The sequence below is a fragment of the Delphinapterus leucas genome, chromosome 6 (assembly GCF_059928025.1).
Source record: "Delphinapterus leucas isolate spDelLeu-1000000601 "Yukka" chromosome 6, BTC_Dleu_Yukka2, whole genome shotgun sequence".
Lineage (NCBI taxonomy): Eukaryota > Metazoa > Chordata > Mammalia > Artiodactyla > Monodontidae > Delphinapterus > Delphinapterus leucas.
The window spans coordinates 40,592,316-40,609,229 of record NC_143134.1 but is presented as its reverse complement, the minus strand read 5'-3'; the positions used below and the strand labels follow the sequence as shown (position 1 = coordinate 40,609,229).

The 16,914-nt window shown below is 37.8% G+C and overlaps 1 long non-coding RNA gene across 2 annotated transcripts in view; it reads left to right on the top strand.

Moving 5' to 3' along the window:
- LOC149748917 (uncharacterized) overlaps positions 1 to 16,914 on the top strand; it is an 84,664-nt gene that overhangs the window by 22,826 nt on the left and 44,924 nt on the right. For both annotated transcript variants that reach the window (XR_016393528.1, XR_016393529.1), the window contains one exon: positions 1 to 16,914. This exon is cut by the window's left edge; it is cut by the window's right edge and continues 44,924 nt beyond it. This is a non-coding gene — a long non-coding RNA (uncharacterized LOC149748917).

The following is a 16,914-nucleotide window of genomic DNA, read 5'->3' as shown; positions in this document are numbered from 1 at the left end:
TTTTTGTGGGATGTGAATCATGTGTTGGAATCACCTGATTTAGCTGTGGTATAACTAAGTCTGGAGGGTTTGGGGGACACTCTGTTTTTAAACTTCCCCACCGCCAATCATGATTATGGTTACATGAGATTCGTGTCTTGAAAAAAGAGATCTGTGTTCCAAAGCTCTGGAATTATTTAAACCATGTACTTTGTAAGCTCATCTTTGTTCTGTTTGAGCCGTAATGTTATGTCTACTTTTACCACAATCATGTGGATAAGGAACTGTCAGGTCAGGTCCTCTCCCATCATGCAACAGTTTAGAATGTGCTTTACAAAGTCAATTGAAAGCTCTCTTCTCGTTGCTTTATGAAGAGGTCAAAGATAAATATTCTAGTGCATTTTTTTTAAATGGAGATAATCACATTGTGTTTTTCAGTAAGGAAAAGGTATTAATAAAAATTTGGAAAAGAGTTACAGTGGGCCCTTGAAAACCTTTGTGGTTAAAAAATGTGGTGCTATTATATTTTTGCAAATGTAAAACATACAGATTTTTAATGTGCTCAGTGAGATACAGAAAGTTATTAATTATGGAGTGTTAAATTCACGGCAGCCAGACGTGCTTGAATTTGCATAATAAATATTCATTCTTTTGGAAAGAAATTGTCACAGAACATTTTCTTCCCATTGAGTAGGAAATGTACATGTATTACCCCTTCCCCTTTGCATGTTCTCCTTATTATAGGATAATCTACTTTCTGTCACTTCTTTATCATATTAATATAAAATCTATTTATGTATATTTGGCTTCATGTGGGTTCATAAAGCAACTTTTCATCTGTTAATGTCATTTTTCCAACAGATGGCTTCTTTCCTTCATCTTTTCATCATATATTTATTTGTCACCTACTACAGTTGATTCTTATTACTCACAGTATTATTATTTTCTACAGTCACCAGGAACACTGAACTACTGATACTAAAGCATTACTCTTAGGGAAAATACAGAATTAGGGTCCTAACAGTCTCTGGTCACATTTCTGTAAATTGGTCAATACATAAACTTGTTTTATGTATGTTTTTGTTTAAGGAGACTTTATTTAATATACAGTTGACTTATTAACATTGAACTCACAGCCAACAGCACTAAAACTCATGCCTGAAGGAAGCTTATCTGATACACATACTTTCTCAGTAAGGCACATCACAGCCTTCTTGCACTTAGGAATACTGGACAGCACTTCACTACGCTTGGGGGTCATTTTAAACAGTGAAATCATCAATAAAAAGCACAAAGTTGTGAAAAATGTGGCACTAAATAGACCACGGAAAGGACATAGTTTGTATTAGGAGAGCTGAAATAAGAAGGCAGAGCCTTCTTGAACTGCTGTGAGGAAAGCATGTAATACTGTGCTTGGCAAGTAGTAGGTTCTCAGGTACGTAGGGTTGGTGCAGGGATGGGTAGCTTTACAGAGAAGGTGACTTTTTTTTTTTTTAATTTATTGGCTGCATTGGGTCATCGTTGCTGCACGTGGGCTTTCTCCAGCTGCGCCAGTGGGGGCTACTCTTCATTGCGGTGCGTGGGCTTCTCACTGCAGTGGCTTCTCCTGCTGCGTAGCACGGGCTCTAGGCTCATGGGCTTCAGTAGTTGCGGCACGCGGGCTTCAGTGTTGTGGCTTGCGGGCTCTAGAGCACAGGCTCAGTAATTGTGGCTCGCGGGCTCTAGAAAGCAGGCTCAGTAGTTGTGGCGCACGGGCTTAGTTGCTCCGCGGCATGTGGGATCTTCCCGGACCAGGGCTCAAACCCGTGTCCCCTGCGTTGGCAGGAGAAGGTGACTTCTGAGCTGAGCCTTGAAGTGTGAGAGAGGTGTCCACGGTGAACTGCTGGTGGTGTGTGTGTGTGTATATTGGGCTTCTAAGCCCTTTGTGGTTTTGTACTTTTATGCCCCCTTCTAGTCAAGCCTGGTGCTGGGAACATAATAGTTACTCAGTTAATAAATGTCGACAGGTTAGTTGGGTGAGTGAGTAAAAGGCGAAGGGTCCCTTTATGATCTCTTTGGTATCTGCTTCTTTGCTAAGCCACCTATTTTCATAACAACACATATCTTTGGCACGTTATACACCAATCTTTGGAGATTTAGTCTGTAGTAATTGAACAAGAGATGGTACATACTTCAGCTAAGAGTTGTATACTTCCAAATTGATTTTGAGTAAGAATGTGGCTGGAAAATTGAAGACAGGAAGAAAGAAGATAAGAAAATGTGTGTGTGTGTGTGTGTGTGTGTGTGTGTGTGTGTGTAGGTTGGTGTGTGTGTCTGTGGGTGGGTGTGGGAGAGAGAGAGAAAAGTGACATGCATCAATGTGGGTGAGTCTTAACAGTGTGCTATTAAATGAAATAGTAATTTTCCAAAGAATATATGCAAATATGTCATCTAGAGAAACAGGGTAGCACCATAATCAAGGGATCAAAGCTAAAGTCACTAATGAGGGGCCTTTGGATGTGATTTACATAGCACATAGCATCACTTCTGTGGTATTCCTGCCAAAAAAGTGTATCCTGAATGCAGTAGAAAGGAAACATCAGGAGAACCCAAATTGAGTGATGTTAACAAGATACCAGACAAATATTAAATGTCATGAAGAGCAAAGAATTGTGGAGGAAATGTTTGAGATTAAAGAAGACTAGAGACACACAACTGAATGTCATGTGCAAATCTGAATCAGATTTTTGTACTTGAAAAAACTGCTGTAAATGCTGTTATAGTAAGTCCCCTACATATGATCGAGTTCCGTTCTGAGAGTGCGTTCGCAAGTCCAATTTGTTTATAAGTCCAATAAAGTTAGTCTAGGTACCCAATTTTTACAGATAATGCCAGACACTTGAAGTAAGTTACATGATTGGACATGAAAATGCACATTCACATCTTTGAACGTTCGCAACTTGAAGGTTCATATGTGGGGGACTTACTGTATTGGGATAGTTAAAAATGGACTGTTGCTAAAGTATAAGCATAGTATCAATGTTAAATTTCCTCATTTGTGGTTATGTAAGAGATTTTCCTTATTCTTAGGAAATACACAATGATGTGTTAGGGCAGTGATCCCCAACCTTTTTGACACCAGAGACCGGTTTCATGGAAGACAATTTTTCCATGGATCAGGCAGGGGTGTGTGTGGGGATATGGTTTCGGGATGATTCAAGCACATTACATTTATTGTGCACTTTATTTCTATTATTATTACATTGTAATATATAATGAAATAATTATACAACTCACCATAATGCAGAATCAGTGGGAGCCGGGAGCTTGTTTTCACTTGCCACTCAGTAACAGGGTTTTGATATGAGTCTGCAAGCAATTGATTTATCATGGCCTCTGTGCAGTTCAACCTCTCTGCTAATGATAATCTGTATTTGCAACCACTCCCCAGCGCTAGCATCACCACCTCAGCTCCACCGCAGATCATCAGGCATCAGATTCTCATAAGGAGTGCGCAACCTAGATCCCTCACATGCGCAGTTCACAGTAGGGTTCGTGCTCCTATGAGAATCTAATGCCGCTGCTGATCTGACAGGAGGCGGAGCTCAGGTGGTAATGTGAGCGATGGGGAGTGGCTGTAAATACAGATGAAGCTTCGTTCACTTGCCTGCAACTCACCTTCTGCTGTGCAGCCCGGTTCCTAACAGGCCACAGACTGGTATTGGTCTATGGTCCAGGGGTTGGGGACCCCTGTGTTAGGGGCTAAAGAAGGAAGATATATGCAACTTATTTTCAAATGAGTTGGAGAATAATAACTCTCTCTCTACAAACAAACAAATACATAAGTAAAATATAAATAATATATATCAGTAAGGCTCTATGGGAGTTTATGTACTATCCTTGAAACTTTTTTGTAACTTTGAACTTATTTCAAAATAAAAAGTAAAAAGAAATCTATAAAGTAAGGCTAAAACAAAGCAAGAAGTAGATAAAAGCACCATACCTTTCATAAACTTAAAAAACTAGAGTAAGACATTTTTTAGAACTACATGTAGAAACAATAAAACTGTATTAAAATAAAGGAAGGAATGATGGCCAGGATTCGGCATGGTGGATACCCTGTGTGGGGGAGCCAGGGCTTACGATAGAAGGCTACCAAATGTTTTGCTGTAGGATATTGTGAGATCCCCCTTTCTGTTTCAATAGTTGTTAGATTCATTGGTGCTTATTACATTATTAAAAACAAGAAATTAGAAAAAACATGAACCAAATAAAAGAGGGCCATGCATGGAAACTGCTGAGAGTGTTATGAAATATACAATATGATTAATCTATTGTTTTCATCTGAGGTCAGTTTAGAAAAAAATAGAAAGACAGGAAGTGAGAGAAGGAGGGAGGAGGGCAGAGGGAAAGAGAGAGAAATGGAGAAATCAAGGAGCAGGAAAAGAAAGGGACATCAGGTCTTTTGAAGGAAAAGAAAAAAATAAAACAAGTCTGAAGAAAATAAACTGAAAAAATGAGGGAGGAAAGACTGAGCATATTTCTGAGAGAAGCGAAGAACAGATTGGAAGAAGTCGAAAGAATGAGAAATGCGAATGCTGAGGCAGAAGAAAAGCCTACATGGTATTTCTGAACCACAAAAGGGACACTCTGTCTCCACAGAGGAGTGTCAGCCAAAGGGCCAGATTCCAGGAAAGGGTGATGTGGTTAAACAACACACCAAGGTTTGGTCTAACGGAAAGCTGACACTCAGCCAGCTGGGCTTTTCCAAAAACTTGGAGAGTTGTGGTCACTTCTGGCTTCTTCAATACTCCAAGCTATCAATTAGGAGGAACTGCTGGATTAACCTGTGGCCATAATCACCTATGATGGGGGCTTATGCCCAGATGCTTGTTATGGGTAATTGAAGGCACTCCTCTGGGAGCTGCCATCTTGTTTCAACCTCCGGTGCCCAATGTGGGAGTAGTGCATGCTGGGAGCACGCAAGGGAAACTGGGAATTGTGCAAAGTACAGATGCATTTATCAAGGAAAACTGTCACTCCTGGTAATTGTCCTGCAGCCTCTGGGTGCTCAGTGATGATCAGCCAACGAATGACTGGCTTTGTCAGCATTGACATCACCAGAACACTCTGGAAATACTCAAGCTGCCTCAAAGGTTCAGTCTTTCCTCTGTTTTGCTCTATGACCTTTGGAAAGAAGACGAACCAAAGAAAATGACTCTGCTGGAGTGGGGGAGGGGTGATTCCCGCTTGCCAGGAAATTCAGTCTGCCCTAGTGAGGGGGAAAACAAGGACTTCTACGATCCGGCTCCTGCTTCCCTAGCCTTTTCTGTGACTGCTCTCACCTCGGATCTGTTCTTGTGTTGAGTTAATCACAGCCCCCTAAATAAATGATGATTTCCTTTTATCACTCCATCCATTTGGAATGTCCTATTTCCCTGTTTCTCTCAACCTGGGGAATGAATACTTTTTTTTTAAGTTAACTAAATGTTCTGTTCGAGTGGTACTTCTTCCGTAAAACTTTTCTTGATACCCTGTGCCTCTGACCATCCACATACACACAGAGCCTCTCACCCCTTGGGAATCTCTCTTGTGTTCTTTGGATGTCTTTCCAAGCGAGAGCACTTCACTGCATTGATTTGTCTTCTCCTACTTCTGTCTTTTGAGGGCAGAGCATTAAAATCAGTGCTCAGTGAATGTCGAGCAACTCTATGAATGAATAATAAGGCCATATTAGTACTTTACACCCCTTGCCTCATTTAAGCCTCACACAGCCCTGGAAGGTGGTTACTATCAATATTATTATTAATCCTGTCCTTACAGATGAGGAAAATAAGGCTCACAGAGGTTAAGTTATTCATCCAAGATCATACCATTATTAAATCATAGAAGTTGGATTTAAACCTAGATAGTCTGACTTCAGAGTCCTCCCATGACAGCATGGCCTCCTTAACAATCATGAGTTACAGGTGGATTAAGATACTGAGCATTTCTACCCACTGTAACTATTTCCAGGCTAAGTGTAATCATTATGCAAGGTCTAATAGTGGTGAATGTTCATGAAATTTAAAACATGGGCTTTGCCTCAAGGAGTTTGAATCACTTGAGAAACTCCAACTAATATTTGGAGCATTTTGTGAACAATGCAAAATAATATGCATTCATACATGTATGTATTTTTGGCACTTCTATGTACAAGGTATCTTGCTATAAATTGTGAGGGCTAGAAAGAAAAATGAATATAATAACTATGCCATCCCAATTTTCTAGGATGGACTGGATTTTTTAAAATGATGGCTTTATTGAAATATACCATACATCCATATACCATAAAATTAACTCTTTGAAAGTTTGCAATTCAGTAGTTTTAAGCAGATTTACAGAGTTCTGCAACCGTTACCAGTAGCTAATTTTAGAACATTTTCATCACCCCAAAAGGAAATCCTGCACCCATTAGTGGTCATTTTCTCTTCCCCCTGACAACTCATTGAGCCCCTGACAACCACTAATCTACTTTCTATCTCTATAGATTTGCCTATTTGCAAAATAGATTTCATTTCTATGAAATCGATTCTATTTGTGGAAATGGCCGAGCTGATGATCCTAAGAGTCATGGAAATGCAAGGGACCCAGGACAGCCAAAATATCTTTAAAAAGAACAATATGTGATCTTTCATGTCTGGTTTCTTTCACTTGGCATAATGTTTTCATCCATGTTGTAGTATATATCAATACTACATTCCTTTTAATGACTGAAAAATATTCCATTGCATGAATAGTATACACATTTTGTTGATTCATTTATCTGTTGAGGACAACTGGATTGCTTCTACTTTTTGGTTGCTATGAACATGTGTACAAGTTTTATTTAGTGTGGAAATATATTTTGATTTCTCTTAAGTTTATACCTAGGAGTGAAAATCCTGGGTCATATGGCAACCCTGTGTTTTATTTTTGAGGAACTGCCAAACTGTTTTTCAAAATGGCTACACCATGTTATATTCCCTCCAGCAATGTATGACAGTTCAAATTTCTCCACATCCTTGCCAACACTTCTTATTATCTATCTTTTTGATTATAGTGATCCTAGTGCGTGTGAAGTGGTATCTCTTTGTGGTTTCAGTTTGAGTTTCCCTGATGCCTAATGATGTTGACATTTTCTCATGTGCCTTTTGGCCATATGGCTTCTTTAGGAATCTGTTTATTCAAGTCCTTTGCCCATTTATAATTGGGTTGTTTGTTGTTTTACTGTTGAGTTGTAGGAGTTCATTTATTCCACATACTAAACCTTTATCTGATGTGTATATATATATATAGTTTTTTCTCCCATTCTGCATGTTGTCTTTTACTTTCTTAATAATGTCCTTTATGCACAAATGCTTTTAATTTTGATGAAGTCCAACTTATCTACTTTTTCTTTTGTTGCTTATGCTTTTGGTGTCATATCTGAGAATGCATCATTAAATCTGAGGTCATGAAGAGTTCCCCTCTTGGAAGATTTTCTTCTACGAGATTTATGGTTTTAGCTCTTTAGGACATTGATCTTCTTTTAGTTGATTTCTGTGTACTGTGTGTGGTAGGGATCCAACTTTATTCTTTTGCCCATGGATATCCGGTGGTCCAGGATCATTGTTGAAGGGACTATTCTTTTCCTAATGAATGGCCTTGGCATTCTTGTCGAAAATCAAATGGCTATAGATATATGGATTTATTTCTGGTATATAAACCAGGCCATAGATGTATGGGTCTATTTATCCCATTGATCTAAATGTTTAGCTTTATGCCAATCTCACATTGTTGGGTTTTTAAAAAATTAATTAATTAATTAATTTTTGGCTGTGTTGGGTCTTTGTTGCTGTGTGCGGGCTTTTCTCTAGTTGTGGAGAGCAGGGGCTACTCTTCTTTGCAGTGTGCGGGCTTCTCATTGCAGTGGCTTCTCTTGTTGCGGAGCATGGGATCTAGGCACATTGGCTTCAGTAGTTGTGGCTTGTGGGTTCTAGAGTGCAGGCTCAGTAGTTGTGGCACACGGGCTTAGTTGCCCCGCGGCATGTGGGATCTTCCCGGACCAGGGCTTGAACCAATGTTCCCTGCATTGGCAGGCAGGTTCTCAGCCACTGAGCCACGACGGAAGCCCTCACATTGTTTTGACTACTGTATCTTTGTAGTAAGTTTTTTTTTTTTTGGACTTGCTGCATGGCTTGCAGGATCTTAGTTCCCCAACCATGGATCGAACCGTGCTCCCTGCAGTGGAAGCGCAGAGTCCTAACCACTGGACCACCAGGGAATTCCCTGTAGTAAGTTTTGAAATTGGAAAACATGAGTTCTCTAATTTTTTCTTTTTCAATGTTATTTCGGCTGTTCTGGGTCCTTTGCATTTCCGTTTGAGTCTTAGGATCATCAGCTTATAAATTTCTGCAAAACAAGGTAGCTAGGATTATGAAAGGGATTATGTTGAATCTGTAGATCAATTTGGGGAGTATTGCCATCTTATAATATTAAGTCTTCTGATTCATGAATGCAGTATGTGTTTCAATTAATATAGGTGTTCTTTAAGTTTTTTAAATGATGCTTTGTAGTTTTCAGGGTATATTCTTACACTTCTTTTACTAAATTCATTCTTGAGTATTTTTATTATCTTTTACGCTATTATAAATTGAATTGTTCTTTAAATTTCATTTTTGTATTTTTCATTGATAATGTATAGAAATACAATTGATTTTTGTATATTAATTTTCTATTCTGCAACATTGCTGATTCAGTTATTAGTTCCAATATTTTTTTTGTTTGGATTCTTTAGGATTTTCTATATACAAGATCATGTCACCTGTGAATAGAGATAATTTCACTTCCTTTCCAATCTGGATGCTTTTATTTCTTTTCCTTGCTTAATTGCTCTGGTTAGAGCCTCTAGTACAATGATGACCAGAGGTGATGAGAGCAGACGTTCTTGTCTTGTTCCTGATCTTGGTGGGAAAGTATTTAGTTTTTCTTCATTAAGTATGATGTTAGCTGTGGGATTTTAGTAGAGGACCTTCATCAGATTGATGACACTTCCTTGTATTAGTTTTCTGAGTGTTTTTATCATAAAAGATGTTCAATCTTGTCAATCTCTTTCAAGATGATCATGTAGTTTTTGCTCTTCATTCTATTAATGTGGTGTACTACACTGGTTGATTTTCATATGTTGAAACAATCTTGCATTCCTAAGATAAATCACTCTTAGCGGTGGTGTATAATTCTTTTTATAAATGGCTGGGTTTGGTTTATTAGTATCAGGTGAGGGGTTTTGTGCCTATATTCATGAAGTATATTGGTCTGTAGTTTTCTTCTCATGATGTCTTCGGTTTTGGTATCAGGGTAATACTTGCCTTATAGTATAATTTAAAAGTGTTTCATATTTTCTATTTTTTGGGGGGGAAGAATTTGAGAAGCATTGTTAATTCCTCTTTAACTCTTGGGTAGAATTTACTAGTAAGGCCATTTTGGTCTTATCTTTTCTTTGTAGGAAGTGTTTCAATTACTAATTTTATAGCAGAATCTGTATTCAGATTTTGTATTTCTTTTTGAGTCAGTGTTGGTAGTTTCTGTCTTTCTAGGAATTTTTCCATTTCATCTAGGTTATCTAATTTCTTGGCATATAATTGTTCATAGTATTTTCTTATGATCCTTTTTATTTCTATAAGGCTGATAGTGATGTCCCCTCTTTCATTCCTGGTTTTAGTAATTTGAATCTTCTTTTTTTTATTGAACAGTCTAGCTAAAGACATGTCAATTTTGTATTTCTTTTGTTATTTTTCTAGTTTCTATTTCATCTATTTCTAGTTTTGTTATTTTTCTAGTTTCTATTTTGTTATTTTTGTTACTTTGTTATTTTTCTAGTTTCTATTTCATCTATTTCCACTCTAATCTTTATTGTTTCCTTTCTTATTTTTGCTTTGGTTTTAGTTTGCTCTTCTTTTTTCTAGTCTAAGGTGGAAGATTTGGTTATTGATTTTAGATCTTCCTTTTAAATGTAGACATTTAAAGCTTTAAATTTTCCTCTAAGCACTGCTTTGTCTGCATTCCACAAATTTGCCATGTTGTGTCTTTTCATTCATCTCAAACTTTCTTCTAATTTTCTTTGTGATTTCTTCTTTGATACACTGGTTATTAAAAGTGTGTTGTTTAATTTTCTCCTGTTTGTGAAAATTCCAAAGTTACTTCTATTATTGATTTCTAATTTCATTCCATTATGGTCAAGGAACATACTTTGTATGATTTCAATCATTTTAAACTTATTAAGACTTCCTTTTTTCCCCTAACAGACAGTCTATTCTGGAGAATGTTTCATGCATGCTTAAAAAGAATGTGTATTGGGCTTCCCTGGTGGCGCAGTGGTTGAGAGTCCGCCTGCCGATGCAGGGGACACGGGTTTGTGCCCCAGTCTGGGAAGATCCCACATGCCGTGGAGTGGCTAGGCCCGTGAGCCATAGCCATGGAGCCTGCGCATCCGGAGCCTGTGCTCTGCAATGGGAGAGGCCACAACAGTGAGAGGCCTGCGTACCACAAAAAAAAAAAAAAAAAAAGAATGTATTGTGCTGTAGCTGGGTGGAGTGTTCTATCAATATTTGTTAGATCTAGTTTGTTTATTTTTTTTTCAAGTCTTCTGTTTCCTTTTTGAACTTCTGCCTAATTGTTCTACCCATTATTGCAAGTGGATTACTGAAAACTCCAAATATTATTGCTGAATTGTCTATTTCTTCCTTCATTTATGTAAATTTTTGCTTCATGTATTTTGTGACTCTGTTATTAGATTCATATATGTTATAATTGTTATATCTTCTTGATGTATTGACTCTTTCATCATCATAAAATCTTCTTCCTAAAGTCTGTTTTACCTGATATTAATATAGGACTCCAGCTCTCTTTTGGTTACTGGTTGCATGCTATATCATTTTTCCATTTTTAAACTTTTCATCTATTTGTGTCTTTGAATCAAAACAATGTCTCTTATAGACACCATATAGTTGGATCATTAAAAATATCTAATCTGCCAATATCTGCCTTTTGATTAGAATGTTTAGTCCATTTACATTTAAAATAATTACTGATAAGCTAGGATTTTGCCTGTCATTTGTTATTTGTTTTCTATATATCTTATATCCTTTTTGTTCCTCTAATTTCTTTATTGCCTTTTTTCTTGTGTTAAATAGATATATTCTAGTATGACATTTAAATTCTCTTGCTGTTGTTTCTTTCACTATGTTTTATGAATTATTTTCTTAGAAATTGCCCTGAGGATTACAATTAACATCTTTTTAAATTTTTTATTTATTTTTTATTGTTTGACTGCATCGGGTCTTAGTTGCGGCACGTGGGTTCTTTGTTGCGGCATGCAGGATCTTTCGTTGCAGCATGTGGGCTCTTCGTTGTGGCATGCGGGCTTCTCTCTAGTTGTGGCATGTGGATTTTCTCTCTCTAGTTGTGGCATGTGGGCTCCAGAGCACATGGGCTCTGTAGTTTGCAGCACGCAGTCTCTCTAGTTGAGGCGTGCAGGCTTAGTAATTGCGGTGCGCGGGCTTAGTTGCCTCGTGGCATGTGGGTTCATAGTTCCCCAACCAGGGATTGAACCTGTGTCCCCTGCATTGAAGTTGGATTCTTTACCACTGGACGACCAGGGAAGCCCCTAAAATTAACATCTTAACATGAAAAAATCTAATTTTTATGAATAACCAGCTTAATTTTTACAGTATATAAAACTTTGCTGATGAACTGTATTTAATGTAATATTATTCTTTTCAAAACAGATGGGTTGTTAATATGATTTTATTTTTATATCCTTTTTAAGATTTCTTATATAATTCTATGTCAGGTCATGTATTTCTTGCTTCAAAGAACTTTTAATTTAGTTGAGGAAAAACCACAGATATGTGTGAAAAGTCAGATGGCAATGAAATCTTTAAATACTAATTCAAGGCAATAACAGACATGAATAACATCTAATTTGTTGGCATACAGCTGTATACCAACCCATGTCTAGATAGGAAATGTGTAGTGGCTTAATAACAGGACATTTCAGAAAAATCAGAGTTGGTGTGAGACTCATGGCCCAGGCTGGTCAAAGAAGACTTCACAGAGTTAGAATTTGACCAAGTATATGTGGAGGTGTACAAACTCATTGAAAGGTAAGGAGAATGAATGGGAACTCACTAAGCTGGCTTCTGTCTTTTCAATGAGAAACAGGGGATGAGGTCACTTGTTCACTCTTAAGTCTGCAGCACCTAGAACATTGCCTAACACATTATAGGTGCTCAGTAAATATTTACCAGATGACCAAATAAGTGAATTTGGTTGAATACATCAGTTAGGGGTGTAACTGTAACCTTGGAAGAGAGACGATACATTCTGAAACATCAACTTTGGACTACTTGCTACATAATCGATAAGGGGGAAATAGTCATTAAGCCATCCTGTAAGGGGAATTCAATTGCTGGCATCTTTAGACCATTGCCATTATGCCTATTAGTTTTCAATTACCAGGGACACTGCAAGATTTTCACTTTTACTTAAAAAAATCTGTACATCTAAACACTTTTCTGGGAATTCAGAAAAAATTGAAGGTGGACACTGTATATGTTTGTACATTTCAGTGATGGAAGAATGGGGTGGCAAAAGTTTTGCAAGTATTGAGAAGAGAGATAATAGGAAATGTGTGGGAACATTGCTTTGAAACATCTGAAATGGCTGTATTATTATTTTCCTTTCTTAAATTTGTTTTCTGGTCTTTGACTCTCCAGGGTCATCAACATCAGAAAATTTCAATAGTTCCAGCAAATATCAGTAAAAATAACTGAATAGAATTTATTTTTAAGGGTTTGAACGTTTTTTAAACATCCTTATTGGAGTATACATGTTTACATTAACTTGTTAATGTGATGTTTGGTAAAGGTTCTGTAAATCTTTGGTTAAGGTTAACTTTAAGCAACCTAGGTGTCCATCGACAGATGAATGTATAAAGAAGGTGTGGCACATATATACAATGGAATATTATTCAGCCATAAAAAGAAACGAAATTGAGTTATTTGTAGTGAGGTGGATGGACCTAGAGTCTGTCATACAGAATGAAATAAGTCAGAAAGAGAAAAACAAATACTGTATGCTAACACACATATATGGAATCTAAAAAAAAAAAAAAAAGGTTCTAAAGAACCTAGAAGCAGGACAGGAATAAAGACACAGACATAGAGAATGGACTTGAGGACACGGGGAGTGGGAAGGGTAAGCTGGGATGAAGTGAGAGAGTGGCATGGACTTATATATACTACTAAATGTAAAATAGATAGCTAGTGGGAAGCAGCCACATAGCACAGGGAGATCAGCTCGGTGCTTTGTGACCACCTAGAGGGGTGGGATAGGGAGGGTGGGAGGGAGGCGCAAGAGGGAGGAGATATGGGGACATGTGTATGCGTATGGCTGATTTGCTTTGTTGTGCAGCAGAAACTAGCACAGTATTGAGAAGCAATTATACTCCAATAAAGATGTTTAAAAAAACAAAGAAACTTGCATCATCCCTCTATTTCTTGGTCACTGGAGAAAGGAATCTTGCTAAAAGGCTGAGAGTTCTGAGGTTAAATTCATCTTTAACTGCACTTGCAAAGCCAGTAGAGGGAGCAGTGTACCTATCCTTTGATTTCTGGGATTGAAAATAAGTGCACAGGCTGGTTATCTAGGCTCAAAAAGACAGAGAAAGGAGTCTGAGACTATGATTTGGTCTTTGGGGATCATGATTTTATGTTAAGGAATTAGCAGAGTTATAGAATTGTTTTATTACCATTGGAGAATGTTGATGAGGGTGGTGTATGAAGATTGTTTTTTTCTGTTTTGCTTCCCTGGTGAAAAGTCATTGGAGCATTTTTGTACCAAGTCCACAAAAAAGTAGCCTGAATAAACTCATCAACCAGATTAGATTCTGGGTATCCAGGATTGCTTGCGTAATGGGTTGGGCATTTTCGCTGATCCTTGAAATCTTTGATGTGGCTGCAGAGTGGGAGCTGGGATGCATTCTTCCTCCCTGTCTCATCAGCTCCCATTCCGCGGGTCTCCAATGTCTGCGCTACATTATCTCCACAGCTGACTTAGCAGAGATAGGATGCCTCCTGTTCTCTTCTGTCTTGCCTGACTCACTCCCACAGTGTTACTCTCCCCTAGCAACAGGGCAGTGGGCTGAGCAAATGAGGCAGCAACCCCTCCTCGCCAGCTCTCACCCGCTTCTGCAACTGTTTATGCAACATTTTGCTCATTCTTTTTCTCTCAGATTCTCCCTGTGTTTCCAGGTACTTATTCAGAGAGGCTTATGTGGGGCTCTTTTCTTTGCCTTTGCTTATCTTTCAGCATGGAAATGAATGCTATAGTAATATTATCAGCCCATCTTTTTTAACATTTCTTTGGGATACAATTCTTTTGACATTCACTTTTGGTCTTGTGATATCTCTTGTACTTCTTGAGCAGGTGTTTAAATCTCTCCTTTTAGTTTAGCCTTTTTTCTTGTTTATACCTTCTCTTTCCAGCTAGAAGGTGAATTAATATTGATATTTATGGCTGAAAATAAGCTCTTTTCACCTAGATCCTGGTCTTCTACATGAGTCAAGGCCTTTCTCATTTGGCTAAAAATGTTTTAGAGAAAAAAAAATATAGAAATTCAATACTAATCATAATTCTGCCCTCCACCCTTTAGTAAAAAGAAAAAGGGATTTGTACTTTATGGGATCAACTTATTTTCTCCTTTCCTCTTGACAGGTTTTGGTAAATGTCCAATTCCAATAATATGTTAACATTTTCAGTGTCAATCCAGGTTAAAAAGTAAGTAAACTCTGTTTTGTTCTTGTTCTCTTTGGCCCTTTCTCGTTGTCACCTTTAGCCACTGCCCCCTCCCTCACTTTTTCCCTAACAAGTCACAATCTGCCCTGTGCTTGTTTCAGGTCAGTATGCTTGGAAGGAGAATTCCAGTCTATTGCTTGGTTACTCACTAATCACTCTCATGTGACATGCTTTTTGAGACAGACTAACTGTTGGCCATTCTCAAAGTATAGCTATGGTGACAAAATCATTACAAATGTCTTTGGCCACTGTATTCAGAAAAGATCTTAAATATAAGAATTTGGGAAAGGCAGCTTTATCTTTTAAAGATAAAACATCTCATCTGTTTTACCCAATTTTGCAATTGGTTCAGAGGTCCAGAAGGGACCTGGATCTCTCTAATCCTCAACACCAGGATTGAGATGGAAAAATCAAGTTGTAGTTGTTGTTTTGGCCGCACTGTGTGGCTTGCAGGATCTTAGTTCCCTGACCAGAGATTGAACCTAGGCCCCGGCAGTGAAAGCTGAGTCCTAACAAATGGACTGCCAGGGAATTGCTGGAAAAGTTGAGTTTTGAGGGTTGGGGGAAGTGGAATAAGTTTGGAGAAAGGCAGAAACCCAGAGGGTAAGGCTATTATAATAAAGGTGGAAGAACTGGGACAGAGAACTCAGAATGAGGGACCAGATTTTGTGAGGATTCCAGGTATGTCTTATGTCAAAGGGAAATGAAGGTAGAGGGTTATAGAGACTGAGGATAAAAAGCAAAGTTACCATGTCTGAAGAGTCATTACTCTTGATTTGGGAGTTTCAAAGTTTGGTGAAGGATGTTCAATTCAGCATTCTACTCTGAGAAATAGAAATCTTACTGCCTTAGTGACTATTTTGTCTGATGCTACTATAGCTTCTTTAGCTTTTGATTGGTGTATGTATACTTAGTATATATATTTCCCATGTTTATCAACCATTATATGTCCTTTGATTTTAGGCGCATCACTTACACTTGCATAACCTGCCTTCTGAATTTTTTTTAAAAACTCAGTTTGTTTTCATTTAGCCCATTTAGCTTTATTATGGACTTTCCTTTTGTCTCACTTTTTTCTAGTCCTCCCTCCTTTCCTTTTTTTAAAAAAAATTATTCACATCCTTTGAATTTATTTTTTATTTTATTTTAATTTTTTAATTTTGGTTTTTTTAATTGAAATATAGTTGATTTACAATGTTGTGTTAGTTTCAGGTATACAGCAAAGTGTTTCAGTTATACATATATGTATAGATTCTTTTTCAGATTCTTTTCCCTTATAGGTTATTACAAAATATTGAGTATAGTTCTCTGTGCTATACAGTAGGTCCTTGTTGGTTATCTATTTTACATATAGTAGTGTGTATACATTAATCCCAAACTCCTAATTTATCCCTCCCCCTGTCCCTTTCCCCTCGAGCAACCATAAGTTTATTTTCTATGTCTGTGGGTCTATTTCTGTTTTGTGTATAAGTTTATTTGTATCATTTTTTTTAGATTCCACATATAAGCGTTATCATATGATATTTGTCTTTGGCTTGCTTCTCTTAGTATGATAATCTCTAGGTCCAAAAAACAAACAACCCAATCAGAAAATGGTCAGGAGATCTAAGTAGACATTTCTCCAAAGAAGACATACAGATGGCCAAAAGGCACATGAAAATATGCTAGATATCACTAATTACTAGAAAAATGCAAATCAAAACTACAATGAGGTATCATCTCACACTGTTCAAAATGGCCATCATCAAAAGGTCTACAAATAATAAATGCTGGAGAGGGTGTGGAGAAAAAGGAACTCTCCTACACTGTTGGTGGGAAAGTAAATTGGTACAGCCACTATGGAGAACAGTATGGAGGCTCCTTAAAAGACTAAAAATAGAGCTACCATATGATCCAGCAATCCCACTCCTGGGCATATATCTGGAGAAAACCATAATTTGAAAGATACATGCAGGGACTTTCCTGGTGGCGCAGTGGTTAAGAATCTTCCTGCCAATTCAGGTGACATGGGTTCGAGCCCTGGTCTGGGAAGATCCCACATGCCACGGAGCAGCTAAGCCCGTGAGCCACAACTACTGAGCCTGTGTGCTACAACTACTG